The sequence below is a fragment of the Oncorhynchus keta genome, unplaced genomic scaffold (genome assembly GCF_023373465.1).
Source record: "Oncorhynchus keta strain PuntledgeMale-10-30-2019 unplaced genomic scaffold, Oket_V2 Un_scaffold_29839_pilon_pilon, whole genome shotgun sequence".
In the NCBI taxonomy this organism is placed as follows: Eukaryota; Metazoa; Chordata; class Actinopteri; order Salmoniformes; family Salmonidae; genus Oncorhynchus; species Oncorhynchus keta.
In genome coordinates, this window is record NW_026290908.1 from 528087 (window position 1) to 544726 (window position 16640).

Consider the following 16640-nt stretch of genomic DNA (forward strand, 5'->3'; position numbering starts at 1 on the left):
GTCAGTGATCTTGAAGTCGGAGCTCTAGAAAGAGCCCGAGTTCCCGACTTGAAATTCCGAGTTGGATGAACGTTCAAAACGTATTTCCCCTGTCGGAGCTCGTCATTTTCCATGTTTCCAGTTGTCTTGAACTCACTGAAGTCTGAGATTGCCCAGTTCCGAATTTCCATTTATTTTGAACGCGGCAGAAGTCATGGCCAATGTATTCAACCTTTTCTGGACCATGGTGTTGCATGTGAATGTCAATCATTTTAAGCTTGGAAAAGAGACCCTTAAACCCAGACTTGAACCACACACCCTTTCCACTGAATAGCAGGCTAGTGATTTCTTTGCAACACTTGCAGTTATCCACTGATTCCTTCCAAACCACTCATTGTTGAATTTGCGATTTCCAACTTGTTGTGTAATGTTTATGTCCAATGACCGATGAGCACCGATATGTTTTATCTATCATTTCTCTTCATATGACAATGATTGAAAAGGATTTGCCAGTAGATTGTCGACTTGATTCCTGATGATGACTGATTGTCTAGCTTGCTATTTGATCATTACAATCAAAGCTACGGTAGATATAACATGATTTGACGTCATTTTATGTGTGACCTTGAGCCTTCTTGGAGGGGCATTTCTAATATAAATCTATGGCATCACCAAAGGGGCTTGAATTTCTCGAGCTCACCCTGTAGATGTTTTTTTTGGTGACGTGGTGTCCCCATGAATGACAGAACACTGAGCCAATCACGGCGCAGCTAGAGAACATTACCAACCCTATGCTCTGTATGTTCTGCTGGCTGCCCCTCCCACCACCACAGAAAGCACTGAGCTAGACTGAAACACCTGCATTTTGGAGCTGCCTTACTCAAGAAAGTAAAAAAGAGGCCATGTTTGTATGCGGCTTCGTTAACTCAATTATATATATATTTTTGACATTGTTTGTAAACTGATATGTGACTAGTATTACTGCCAAAATAACATGCAAAACAGGCGACAACAAATATATATATATAAATATGGTTTTAGCTAAAGAGGTGGGGCATAAAACAGATGGGGCTGCACCTGCGCTGAATGACGGGTCGCCACTGCCCATGATAAACAATCATGTCAACTGTTTCTCTGCTGGGGCTGTGCAATGCTGTAATCTACTGTTCTGTCTCAAATTATTTAGAAAGGCTAGAAGTCTTCCCATGTTTTTTGAAATCACAAAAGTTATTTTTTTGCCAGAGAAAGAGATATTTGACTACAATAGACTATCTTCTAATATCAAAGCATATGATCAGTTTCAGTTTTAATCCCAAGCGATTTTTTCATGATATAATGTTATGTACGTGATCAATTTAAATGGGAAGCTGTTCAATTGCAGCGGAATAGCGGATGTTTAAATACTTGGGTTGACGTCACTAAACTTTTCAAGAAGCGGTGCGCGCCGTCCGCGTTTGTGAATAGAGACGGAACAGAACCGTGCATGAACGAGAGAGAGCTGGGCGACAAGGAGACCGTACAAAACAAGGAATCTTTCACTTCATTCGGTGGGTTAATGTTTTCTCTCTCGTTTCTCTGTAGCCTATTAGGAAAAGGGGGAATGCATAGGCTACTTTTTGTGCAGACTTTTAAGTTTTCCTATGAGTTAGCCTATAACTAACGATGTTATGGCAGTTTTGTTTAATTGAATTGCTGGTTCGATTAAACTGAACACAATGTCTGCTGTTTTTGACAGCGCTGCGTTAATATACTCACTGTATTTGTTATGCCGGGATTTATTGCTGAATGGATTCTGCTGGAATGGGCTACATCGTGTTTTTGCTTTTCTTATTTGTCTAACTATGACAGGTGTCATTAAAGCGATTTTTCATGACTGATTTGAGACACGTTCTAAGAGCTACACACGTGCTTATATAAAAATGTATATGTTTAAATACTCAATATTTACAAATGAGTAAACAGCCAGAGTTAAAAGAAACAACGTTGTAGTGAAAGGGGGGTTAATTTGTAGAAGGGTCACATGTATTGTTTTAATAGCTATAGGCTATGTTGAATACAGGTTGTTTTTTAAAGACCTTAAAAATACATTAAGGGACCATCTTCCTTTTAGCAAGGTTTGTAATGTGCAGCACACTGGTGTGAGCAGATCTGGCCATTCTAGGTCACTGTGGGTTATTGTGTTGCGCAACATTTTAATCGAGCAAAACGTTGAGTTAAGTGTCTCTCTTCCCCATTGTTTGACTGAAGCAGAGCTGACCCGTGATGATAGAAGTTATGCTTGAGGCAAGAGCTTGAATTAGAAGATGTTCCCTTAAATGTATTCACCCAATGAGAATGTCCTCTTTAACCCCAAGAACAAGACTTTATAGCAGAAGTTAAAACAGCCTGCAGGACAAATGCAAAAAGAGTAAATGATAATGAAGAGTTTTACTGCTCTACACATGGAGCTTTGCAGCACCATGCTGTGATAGCTGATATCTGTAATAGTCCTGCACTCTATACACACTTATCGACAGAGTGCTGCTTCTCCAATTTCAAACCTAACTACGTTAAATGCTCCCCTCTCTAAAGCTGCCGAATTTCACTTTGTTGATGCAAGCCGTGCATGACTCTGATGCAGCCAGGACTGCTTTGCTGGAGTCTACATGGACCACACTTGTTAATCAATCAATCAATCAAATGTATTTACAAAGCCCTTTTTACATCAGCAGTGCTTATACAGAAACCCAGCCTAAAACCCTAAACAGCAAGTAATGCAGATGTAGAGGCATGGTGGCTAAGTCTAGTTTTGACCTTTTTTAATCAGCAACTGGTTCAGAATAAACTTAGTTTAGTGGGCTGGCTCTATGGCCAATTGATCAGACAATTAGGCTACAAGGAGTTATTGATAACAGCAGAAAACACAGACAAGCACTGGACTCTACATTTCTTTACAGATATTGTATGCTGCCACTGTTAGTACAGTCCCTCACTGTCACATGGACTCAGTGCTCTGCTTTGTCTTGTGCTGAGGATGGCACCTGCTGCTGGATCCCTGTTTCTCCTCTCTTTATCATAATTAGCAGGACTCTAAGGCTCAAGTGAACCTGAAGCGGTGGCCAGGGCAATCCCATGCTGCTTGGTTAGCGCATCACTCTCAAATTAAACCCCTCATTTGCTTCGTGGTCTGCCCTGACCACGGAGACGTCAATCCACCTGCCCTCTACAAACAGACATTTCCAGGCATCTCCCAGGGGTTGTAGTGACCTTTTACCTGAGGCTCCTTCCTGTGGGGATTCTGATGCTGCTGGCTCTACCTGCTGCTCTCTAGGAGAAGAAGCATCAGCATCACACACGTCTGTCTGACAGCAGCACCCTACTCAGCTGTCAGAACACATTGATTCTCAAAGCAGGAGGAAGCCTAAGCACCCGGTGAAGAAGTTGCAACTCAAGTGAATCCATAGTAATACCTACTGGCTCGTTATGGTTCTCTACTTTTATGTAACAGCATTAATGTCTTCCATATTAAGGTGAACTTCATACACCAGTAAATGGATGCTGTTTTTGACGGTGCAATACACCACATGGCTCCATTATACTTGTCTGGACCTGCAGGCTGTTGAGGGTTTTACTATACTGTAGTTGTGGCATTCTCATTAGAAGGATAGCGGTTTAATTGGCTGAGCTTGATTAAGTGATATTTCAGAAACTGATATTAATTACGGGCTGCTGAACAGTTTGGCGATCAATGCTCTATAATGAAGATGCGTAGGCTAATTAATTGGTCATGTGGACTGGTGAGAGACTCATCCTGAAACGATTGATAGTAACAGAGTGATGCTCGATAGTGTCTGGCCGGCAGCCAATATGAGCACCTGTATTAAACCACTTTCTCACAAAGTATTTTGTCACTCAGCCCAGAGAAAATGGAATCAGATCAGTTTGTATTGAGACTGTTTGGTCATGAAGGCCTATTTCTGTGTGCTTGAATCTGTTTTTTTCCTGATTGGAAAGATGTGGCTCGTGTTACAGTCAGCAGTACCTATATCTCTGAGTGATTTGTTTCAACATTTTGAATTTAAAAAAATAATATTGACATCACACAGCGCTGTTAATTCAGACTCAATACTCAAGTTATGATATTTAATTCTTTGCTCATATAGAACGATTTGTGACTGGCCATAGAAATATGATCTATAGATTCTATTTCTATGTGATTGGCTCTTTCTAGGGTCTGGAGAGAATTATGCTTCTGCATATAAATTAGAGACATTTATTCATCTCCATTTTCCACTTGATTGGAAAGCTTTATTGATTAAAAAAATGTGCAGCACAAAATGGGACATTTCTCATTTATGAATTGACTTGTTTTAATGGCGGCAGCATCTCATTAAAAACGCCTGAACTGCCTTCACTCATTCATTATGGAGACTGCTGAAAATGGTAAGTTTAAACAGTTATTTAAAGTTAAAGGAATCAAATGAAATCAAAGTTCAAAACAAATCTAATAAACTTTTTTTTTAAAGTACACAAACTTCCTCCAGGCTCATTGCCTTTAAAACGAATTCTGTAAATAAAGACAAACTCTGCAGCGATTTGATTGAGTCCCCAGAACACTCTGGCGCCACACTGACCTTCCTTTAGGGAAATACAAGGAGTGGTTAGACTGGACGTGTTCACCCTCCATGCATGAATGGAGTTGGATGTCGTTTTCCAATTAGCTTATGCGAATATGTTGGGTTTCCCAGTGAGTGCTTTGAATTAGATTTGAATTCCACTTGAATTCCACAGTGGGCCAACTTCACTGTCATGCACATATTTCACTGTCTGGGAGACAGTATATCGACTGATGTGCTCCAGAAGTAAGAAGTGTAACATTTATGCAATACTGTGTGTGTAGCGTGTGCATAGTGTTTTCTTACACATACTTTTGATACATACATTTGTTTCCGATCATAAAGATAAGATATATATCAGTGTTTAATATTGGAGGAACTAACATGCAGTAATTAAGCAATAAGGCATGAGGGGATGTGATATATGGATAATATACCATGACCAAGGGCTGCTCTTTTCACAATGCAACGCGGATTGGCTGGAGACAGCCCTTAGCCGTGGTAAATTGGCCATAAACCATAAAGCCCCAAGGGGCCTTATTGCTATTATAAACTGATTACCAACGTAATTAGAGAAGTAAAAATAAATGTTATGACATACCCGTGGCATACGGTCTGATATACCACGGCTGTCAGCCAATCAGCATTCAGGGCTCGAACCACCCAGTTTATAATGGTGAATGATGTTGCTTTCTCAGTCTCGACCATAGTTGTCAATGAGGTATGAGCATAATACTATTGTTCTACTACTCTGTCCTTAATCAATCAAATCAAGAGAATGTGTCAAATCTTTATTTGAAGTGCATTTTAAATCACTACACACAACATTAAAACAACTAAATGAAGTAGAAATTAGGTCTTTAATATTGGTTATTTCCAGTCACCAGTATAATGATCTAATTCATCCTCATGGTATAGTGAGTCCCTGTACACAGCTCAGTCATAATTCTCTCCTGAGGCAGAAGCACATTAATCACCTTATTGCTTTGGTTTGGCAGGTGTCCTTCCTATGACACACACAGATTAATGATTTGAATAACCCAATTGATCTGCGTAGAGTTGGTAGACCGTGTCCCAAAGTAAGCAGAGAAAACAAATGAAATGGAAATATTGACAGAGTGAGAAGTCATAGTAAAACTTTAAACTGGCTTCAATCTTGTTTTATATTGTTGTGAAGAACAGTTGTAATTGTTTTGTTAGTGAGCGTATTGAGTCTGTGGTCCCACTTTGCTGTAATCCAATTGGCTTTTCTTCTAAACAGGTCAGCCATATTGTTTGAGTGGAAAAGCCTGAAACCCCAAATCCTGCCCTCCCTTTGACTCATATCATTTTAACCAGACTAATATTGCTCTAGTTTCTACTGTATCATGATGATCCTAACCAGACTAATATTACTCTAGTTTCTACTGTATCATGATGATCCTAACCAGACTAATATTGCTCTAGTTTCTACTGTATCATGATGATCCTAACCAGACTAATATTGCTCTAGTTTCTACTGTATCATGATGATCCTAACCAGACTAATATTGCTCTAGTTTCTACTGTATCATGATGATCCTAACCAGACTAATATTGCTCTAGTTTCTACTGTATCATGATGATCCTAACCAGACTAATATTGCTCTAGTTTCTACTGTATCATGAGGATCCTAACCAGACTAATAGTGCTCTAGTTTCTACTGTATCATGAGGATCCTAACCAGACTAATAGTGCTCTAGTTTCTACTGTATCATGATGATCCTAACCAGACTAATATTGCTCTAGTTTCTACTGTATCATGAGGATCCTAACCAGACTAATATTGCTCTAGTTTCTACTGTATCATGATGATCCTAACCAGACTAATATTGCTCTAGTTTCTACTGTATCATGATGATCCTAACCAGACTAATATTGCTCTAGTTTCTACTGTATCATGATGATCATAACCAGACTAATATTGCTCTAGTTTCTACTGTATCATGAGGATCCTAACCAGACTAATATTGCTCTAGTTTCTACTGTATCATGAGGATCATAACCAGACTAATATTGCTCTAGTTTCTACTGTATCATGAGGATCCTAACCAGACTAATATTGCTCTAGTTTCTACTGTATCATGAGGATCCTAACCAGACTAATAGTGCTCTAGTTTCTACTGTATCATGAGGATCCTAACCAGACTAATATTGTTGTAGTTTCTACTGTATCATGAGGATCCTAACCAGACTAATATTGCTCTAGTTTCTACTGTATCATGATGATCCTAACCAGACTAATATTGCTCTAGTTTCTACTGTATCATGAGGATCCTAACCAGACTAATATTGTTGTAGTTTCTACTGTATCATGAGGATCTTAACCAGACTAATATTGTTGTAGTTTCTACTGTATCATGAGGATCCTAACCAGACTAATATTGCTCTAGTTTCTACTGTATCATGATGATCCTAACCAGACTAATAGTGCTCTAGTTTCTACTGTATCGTGATGATCCTAACCAGACTAATATTGCTCTAGTTTCTACTGTATCATGATGATCCTAACCAGACTAATATTGCTCTAGTTTCTACTGTATCATGATGATCCTAACCAGACTAATATTGCTCTAGTTTCTACTGTATCATGAGGATCCTAACCAGACTAATAGTGCTCTAGTTTCTACTGTATCATGAGGATCCTAACCAGACTAATATTGTTCTAGTTTCTACTGTATCATGAGGATCCTAACCAGACTAATAGTGCTCTAGTTTCTACTGTATCATGAGGATCCTAACCAGACTAATAGTGCTCTAGTTTCTACTGTATCATGATGATCCTAACCAGACTAATATTGCTCTAGTTTCTACTGTATCATGAGGATCCTAAGCAGACTAATATTGCTCTAGTTTCTACTGTATCATGATGATCCTAACCAGACTAATATTGCTCTAGTTTCTACTGTATCATGATGATCCTAACCAGACTAATATTGCTCTAGTTTTACTGTATCATGATGATCATAACCAGACTAATATTGCTCTAGTTTCTACTGTATCATGAGGATCCTAACCAGACTAATATTGCTCTAGTTTCTACTGCTCTAGTTTCTACTGTATCATGAGGATCTAACCAGACTAATATTGCTCTAGTTTCTACTGTATCATGAGGATCCTAACCAGACTAATAGTGCTCTAGTTTCTACTGTATATCTAACCAGACTAATAGTGAGTTTCTACTGTATCATGAGGATCCTAACCAGACTAATATTGCTCTAGTTTCTACTGTATCATGAGGATCCTAACCAGACTAATAGTGCTCTAGTTTCTACTGTATCATGATGATCCTAACCAGACTAATATTGCTCTAGTTTCTACTGTATCATGAGGATCCTAACCAGACTAATATTGCTCTAGTTTCTACTGTATCATGATGATCCTAACCAGACTAATATTGCTCTAGTTTCTACTGTATCATGATGATCCTAACCAGACTAATATTGCTCTAGTTTCTACTGTATCATGATGATCCTAACCAGACTAATATTGCTCTAGTTTCTACTGTATCATGATGATCCTAACCAGACTAATATTGCTCTAGTTTCTACTGTATCATGAGGATCCTAACCAGACTAATATTGCTCTAGTTTCTACTGTATCATGATGATCCTAACCAGACTAATATTGCTCTAGTTTCTACTGTATCATGAGGATCCTTAGTTTCTACTGTATCATGATGATCCTAACCAGACTAATATTGCTCTAGTTTCTACTGTATGATGATCCTAACCAGACTAATAGTGCTCTAGTTTCTACTGTATCACGATGATCCTAACCAGACTAATATTGCTCTAGTTTCTACTGTATCACGATGATCCTAACCAGACTAATATTGCTCTAGTTTCTACTGTATCATGATGATCCTAACCAGACTAATATTGCTCTAGTTTCTACTGTATCATGATGATCCTAACCAGACTAATATTGCTCTAGTTTCTACTGTATCACGAGGATCCTAACCAGACTAATATTGCTCTAGTTTCTACTGTATCACGATGATCCTAACCAGACTAATATTGCTCTAGTTTCTACTGTATCACGGTGATCCTAACCAGACTAATAGTGCTCTAGTTTCTACTGTATCATGATGATCCTAACCAGACTAATATTACTCTAGTTTCTACTGTATCATGATGATCCTAACCAGACTAATATTGCTCTAGTTTCTACTGTATCATGATGATCCTAACCAGACTAATATTGCTCTAGTTTCTACTGTATCATGAGGATCCTAACCAGACTAATAGTGCTCTAGTTTCTACTGTATCACGATGATCCTAACCAGACTAATATTGCTCTAGTTTCTACTGTATCACGATGATCCTAACCAGACTAATATTGCTCTAGTTTCTACTGTATCATGATGATCCTAACCAGACTAATATTGCTCTAGTTTCTACTGTATCATGATGATCCTAACCAGACTAATATTGCTCTAGTTTCTACTGTATCACGATGATCCTAACCAGATTAATATTGTTCTAGTTTCTACCGTATCATGATGATCCTAACCAGATTAATATTGCTCTAGTTTCTACCATATCAAGGTGAATACCTTCTCTTTCTTTGATACACACTCTTCCCCTGCATCAAATGCTGAAGAAAAGTAAAAAGGTACTTCAAATGGAGATATGGCCAGCAAGATGGATGGCAGAGCACAATGGATCACTTCTCTAGGACACTCGGGGAAGAGGAACAAAAGAAGTTCACCCTTGAGCTGAGTCATGTGACTATGATGTACTAGTGTTGTAGAAAGGAACTCTACGGGGCCAGACGTAGTACTTGGGAGTCTGAAGTACAACGATGTTTCATCCAGTGGTGCAGTAGTTCTCCAGGTGCAGGAGATATTTAAGTTTAGCCCCCAGTGGTTTAATGTAGGATCTCTGCAGAGGGGGCTCTGATCCAAGACCCGTTCATTAGAGTGCAACTTCTCTTTGAAGCACATATGATGACCTAGGAATGTTGAACTTTAATGATTGGGAAAAAGCTGACCTTAGACCAGAGTGCTCTGATTGGATTCCCCTCTGCCTGAGGAGCGAGGAGGGCTTTTAGGTTTGGATCTGGGTAGAGAACTGATCTAGGGTCAGTTCAATGTGTTCTTCTCTCTGAAGAATGAGATGGGCCAGGAGTGTTCTCAGTCTTATGACTTTAGGGTCACATTCCCCTTATGACGCTACATGACCAGAACTATGTGGGCACCTACTCGTCGAACATCTCATTCTAAAATCGTGGGCATTAATATGGAGATGGTTCCCCCCTTTGCTGCTGTAACAGCATCCACTCTTCTGGGAAGGTTTTCCACTAGATGTTGGAACAGAGATCAGGGCTCTGTACAGGCCAGTGAAGTTCTTCCACACCGATCTCAAGAAACCATTTCTGTATGGACCTCACTTTGTGCACGGGGGGCATTGTCATGCTGAAACAGGAAAGTGCCTTCACCAAACTGTTGCCACGAAGTTGGAAGTATAGAATCGTCTAGAAAATCAATGTATGCTGTAGCGTTAAGATTTCCCTTCACTGGAACTAAGGGGACTAGCCCAAACCATGAAAACAGCCCTAGACTATTGTTGTTCCTCCACCACCAAACTTTACAGTTGGCACTATGCATTGGGGCAGGTAGCGTTCTTCTGGCATCCGCCAAACCCAGATTTGTCTGTCGGACTGCCAGATGGTGAAGCGTGATTCATCACTCCAGAGAACACGTTTCCACTGCTCCAGAGTCCAAAGGCAGCGAGCTTTACACCACTCCAGCCGACACTTGGCATTGTGCATGGTGATCTTAGGCTTGTGTGCGGCTGCTCTGCCATGGAAACCCATTTCATGCAGCTCCCGACGAACAGCTTGTGTGCTGACGTTGCTTACAGAGGCAGTTTAGAACTCTGTAGTGAGTGTTGCAACTGAGGACAGACTATTTTTAGACGCTAAGCGCTTCAGCACTCGGCAGGTCCCGTTCTGTGAGCTTGTGTGGCCTACCACTTTGCGTCTGAGCCGTTGTTACTCTCAAGACGTTTCCACTTCACAATAACATCACTTACAGACACCGGGGCAGCTCTAGCAGGGTATAAATTTGACGAAAGACTTGTTGGAAAGGTGGCATCCTATGACGGTGCCACGTTGAAAGTCACTGAGCTCTTTAGTAAGGCCATTCTGCTGTCAATGTTTGTCTATGGAGATTGCACGGCTGTGTGCTTGATATGTATAAACCTATAAGCAACGGGTGTAGCTGAAATAGCCAAATCCACTAATTTGAAGTGGTGTCCACATACTTTCGGGTATATAGTGTATCTCCCAGCACCCACCTCACCCATACCTCTGTTTGCAACACTGGGTGGTGACCACTGCTTCACAGAAAAACACTGAGGGTGCACTTCAATAGCCATAGCTTGGCAGTGTGTGGACACAGACCAGGGTAATGTTGAGGTATGGGCAGGTCTAAAATAGATCAAATGACTTCACAGTGCTGTATTTGTATTAATGAATGATTAGATCTTTTATTCTGTTAATAAAATAGGACATTACGTGATACACCAGATCAGTATCTCAGCAATTACAATGCTTGTTTTAGACTGGGCGGTGTGCGTGTTGCTCAATTTCCTTTCGCGTTGGAGAAACAGGAAGGGATTTCCGGGGGCTGACAGAAATGGGACTTGGGTCTGATTTGAACCAAAATCCTATATGCCTGTCTACCACAGGATATAAAATCCATCTTATCATGGCCTGTCTGTGTGCTTTGATCCAGTTAATGGATATCAGTGGCTTGGTAATGTTTCACAATAGTCTCATATACTGCTTTCACATAGGATTTATGGTATTTTGTCTGTAAAAAAAAAATGGGCAAGGTTTATATGAATCTCTTACAAACAGGCCCATTTTTACCACATTCTTGCCTGCATATACCTTTTATACCTCTGTGGTGGTATTTGTGGTGTGCAGCTGTGGGTGGGCATCTATTTGAATAAATCCATTGAATACTGTAAACAACATGAATTAGAAACACAAGACTAATAACATGTATTTTCATAACAATAGAATTGCACATTGAGTTTGTTACGTCCAAATAGAATGAAATCAATAGTTATTATTTTGTTCAATAAATAGACAAGACACACCGACTGGATCACAGTGAACACACACATATTTTGTAGTAAGAATATAATGAAATATAACAGAATAAAATACTACTAATCTTTTCCCCACAACTTCCCTCACAGCAAGGTATGTAACCGTTGTCATGTAAAAAAGGGATATTTGGAAACAGAGCCCGAGGCAAGCCCATTCTTTTTTCATCCCATTAGTAAATAATAGCAATCTATATTTTCAAAAGTATGTGAATCTCATGTTCATATTTCACAACCTCTGCAGGCTTTTGGAGTTGCCTTTACGCTATCGAGCAAAATAATAGGCCTACGCTTGATTTAGGCTACATTATTGCATGCTAAATGTTTCTGATCAGTTTTTTATTTTATTTATTTAACCAGGTAGGCAAGTTGAGAACAAGTTCTCATTTAAAATTGCGACCTGGCCAAGATAAAGCAAAGCAGTTCGATAGATACAACAACACAGAGTTACACATGGAGTAAAACAAACATACAGTCAATAATACAGTAGAAACAAGTCTATATACAATGTGAGCAAATTAGGTGAGAAGGGAGGTAAAGGCAAAAAAGGCCATGGTGGCAAAGTAAATACAATATAGCAAGTAAAACACTGGAATGGTAGTTTTGCAATGGAATAATGTGCAAAGTAGAAATAAAAATAATGGGGTGCAAAGGAGCTAAATAAATAAATAAATTAAATACAGTTGGGAAAGAGGTAGTTGTTTGGGCTAAATTATAGGTGGGCTATGTACAGGTGCAGTAATCTGTAAGATGCTCTGACAGTTGGTGCTTAAAGCTAGTGAGGAGATAATAATAATAATAATAATAATAATAATAATAATAAATGCCATTTAGCAGACGCTTTTATCCAAAGCGACTTACAGTCATGTGTGCATACATTCTACGTATGGGTGGTCCCGGGAATCGAACCCACTACCCTGGCGTTACAAGCGCCATGCTCTACCAACTGAGCTACAGAAGGACCACAAGTGTTTCCAGTTTCCATCAGTGATAGATGAGCTATACCACCAACTTATTTGCCCAGCCAGAGAATTAACCTCATGTACAGAGAGATTGCGTGAAACAAAATCACATCCGATTAGCTGAAAAACGTGTAGGCTAATGAACACATAGTTAGTCATCACTTCTTGTAGGCTATTTGCTGCTGTTTTTCACTAAATGAACATGACATCCACTGTCCCACTACTAACTTTACCATCGAATCTATACTGAGATGGGTTGATGGAAATATGGTGTGTTGTCAGTGCATGTAGATGACATGAGGTACAGTATGTCCAACAGAGAACACAGAACACTGCTCAAACAGAGCCCTTCTCCTTTCATCTCGTTGGCTGTTGTCCGTCTCGATGTATTCCAGCGCCGAATCCGCTGGGTTCTAAGGCATTGTTGGATTTGGAATGTGTGACTGTTCAGGCCAGTGGAAGCCTTGTGTATGGAATCTGCTGTGTGATTGTCGTGGTAACGGGCTTAGTTGAGCTTGGTGTTTGCAGGAGCTAGATAGCAGGGGCTGGAATAGGGCTACGGTTGGAGCCTTGGCATCCATTAGGAGCTCAATGTTAGTCCTCCTTCCCCCTCAATGGGTTTCTGTCGTTCCTGCTGCAGTTATACACTACAGTATAACTGAAACATGAGTCCTTGTGGCATACATACAGGCCAATAAGGGGTTCTCTCTCGCTCCTACTTTTGAATTGTTTGTATTTTCCTGTCCTCTCTCTGACCAGAGTGGTGAGTTTATGCGTGATGGATATTCGGCTGGAGCGGGAAGGAACTGCATTACCGAGATATGATAGCATAATAAAGCTGTCATCTCTGTAGTAAATGTGTTATGGAGATGCGTTGTGGCTGGAGAAGACAAAGGAAGCGACCAACGCTGTGTTATGTAGGCACAGAGATGAATGACCTGGTGAAGCGACAGTTTATCTTACAGTTAGCTTTTATAAGGAAAATATAAATCTATTGTGTGGATAAATCCAGAGCTATATATAGCCCTAGTTTCCCTCACAGTGCTACCTTACTGTAGAATCCTCTTTATTGCTCATCTAGTCAAGACCGGTATGATACGTCTGGCATATTGATTGGTCTCCTCAATGCTTATATCTGGATTGAATATTTAATGAGGAAATATTAGTTTGCATAATAGACATGTAATAGAATCCCCTAAATGGTCTACATACAACAATACAACAATACAAGTACTTTATATTTCAGTATAACTGGCCAAACACCATTCCTCAAGATAATTGACCTACATTTGGTAACAAAGGCGAGAAACATTATTTTCATTGTTTGGTGTGTCGCTCCCACCCCGACTGCTTAGAGAGGGTTTTATATTATTGTTATTAACAGTGCTTAACAGTGGAAATATAGGTCAATCTCTACAAAACCAGACACTCTTTCCAATGCTCTAGACATGATCATAAATCCTGTTTTGAATAGCTTACTTGTCATTGGTCAATGTTTAAGGTGGCTTATGAATCATCATTGTAAGAGAAAGGGATAATTGAGGAAAGTTAGGGTTATTGCTAGGTTTAGGGTTGAGCTGGGGCGTGGACATGAAGCTAGGTTTAGGGTTGAGCTGGGGTGTGGACATGAAGCTAGGTTTAGGGTTGAGCTGGGGTGTGGACATGAAGCTAGGTTTAGGGTTGAGCTGGGGCGTGGACATGAAGCTAGGTTTAGGGTTGAGCTGGGGCGTGGACATGAAGCTAGGTTTAGGGTTGAGCTGGGGCGTGGACATGAAGCTAGGTTTAGGGTTGAGCTGGGGCGTGGACATGAAGCTAGGTTTAGGGTTGAGCTAGGGGGGTGTGGACATGAAGCTAGGTTTTTGAGCTGGGGGTGGACATGAGCTAGGTTTGGGGTTGAGCTGGACATGAAGCTAGGTTTAGGGTTGAGCTGGGGCGTGGACATGAAGCTAGGTTTAGGGTTGAGCTGGGACGTGGACATGAAGCTAGGTTTAGGGTTGAGCTAGGGTGTGGACATGAAGCTAGGTTTAGGGTTGAGCTAGGGTGTGGACATGAAGCTAGGTTTAGGGTTGAGCTGGGCCAGGGGGTAAACCCATATTACTCACGCACTCTGTAAAATAAACAACTATTCTCTTTTCCTGTCATTCTGTAAATAATCTGCCTGCAGGTTCAATGTTAGGTATTTTGAAGCGGTATTTGTTCCCTTAAAGTCTCTGCTTCAACTTATCTTGACTGTCATCAGGTGACATGTGTAATCAATCAGTTATGTCTAGAATGGCTCAGGCAAAACACTATTTGTCATACAGAAGTGTACCTAAAGTTTTTCTCCGACTTGCACCATCCAATTACATTTATTAAAAGGGAATTTTCTGTCCAGAACCATTCACCTGTCAAGAAATAGACAGTTTTGTCATTTTAAATTAGAGACTTGTGTGTTAGGTGCAAAGAGAGGGTCTGGCTGTGTTTCCAGGGGTCCCCTGAGGGGGTTGACTGGCTATAGGGAGAGGGCCTGGCTGGGTGTTTTTCCAGGGGTCCCCTAAGGGGGTTGACTGGGTACAAGGAGCGGGCCTGGCTGGGTAGGTTACATGGTACTGGCCACAGGGAGGGCTTTGGGGGATGGCACAGACTTATCTACTTCAAACAGAGGACTGCAGATCAGTCTTAACGGGGATAGGGGTTGTCTCAATTGGAAAAATTAGATCTCCAATGTCCTCTGTTGTTTTCAAAGATGCAGCACAGGTAAACCAATACAGGTATTCACAGGGCCTGGAGTTTTCTGGTCCATGTTGGAGTGTGAGGGAGAGTGGATGATCCAACAGGTTCTGATACGACAGCTTCTACTAGAGGTTGACCGATTATGATTTTTCAACGCCGATACTGATACCGATTTATTGGAGGACCAAAAAAGCTGATACCGATTAATCACAGGATATCATTTTTTTTTTAAATATATTTTTTTATGTATTTGTAATAATTACAACAATACTGAATGAACACTTATTTTAACTTAATATAATACATAAATAAAATCAATTTAGCCTCAAGTAAATAATGAAACATGTTCAATTTGGTTTAAATAATGCAAAAACAAAGTGTTGGAGAAGAAAGTAAGAGTGCAATATGTGCTATGTAAGAAAGCTAACGTTTCAGGTCCTTGCTCAGAACATGAGAACATATGAAAGCTAGTGGTTCCTTTTAACATGAGTCTTCAATATTCTGAGGTAATAAGTTTTAGGTTGTAGTTATTATAGGAATTATAGGACTATTTCCCTCTATACCATTTGGATGTTCTTATAGTCACTTTAGTATTGCCAGTGTAACAGTATAGCTTCGGTCCCTCTCCTCGCTCCTCCTGGGCTCGAACCAGCAACACAATGACAACAGCCACCACATCGAAGCAGCGTTACCCATGCAGAGCAAGGGAAACAACCACCCCAAGGCTCGGAGCGAGTAGCGCGTGCTAACTAGCCAGCCATTTCACTTCGGTTACACCAGCCTCATCTCGGGAGTTGATAGGCTTGAAGTCATAAACAGCGCAATGTTTGACGCACAACGAAGAGCTGCTGGCAAAACTCACGAGAGTGCTGTTTGAATTAATGTTTACGCGCCTGCTTCTGCCTACCACCGCTCAGTCGGATACTTAGATACTTGTATGCTCAGTCAGATTATATGCAACGCAGGACACGCTAGATAATATCTAGTAATATCATCAACCATGTGTAGTTATTATGATTTTTTATAAGATAAGTTTAATGCAAGCTAGCAACTTACCTTGGCTTACTGCATTTGCGTAACAGACAGTCTCCTTGTGGAGTGCAACGAGAGAGAGGCAGGTCGTTATTGCGTAGGACTAGTTAACTGTAAGGTTGCAAGATTGGATCCCCCGAGCTGACAAGGTGAAAATCTGTCATTCTGCCCCTGAACGAGGCAGTTAACCCACCGTTTCTAGGCCGTCATTGAATATAAG

General features: G+C 40.4%; 1 pseudogene; it reads left to right on the forward strand.

The window, feature by feature from the left end:
* The first annotated feature begins 1374 nt into the window (after positions 1–1374).
* The window catches only part of LOC127928546 (PTB domain-containing engulfment adapter protein 1-like), a 42971-nt pseudogene continuing 27705 nt past the window's right edge, over positions 1375–16640 (forward strand).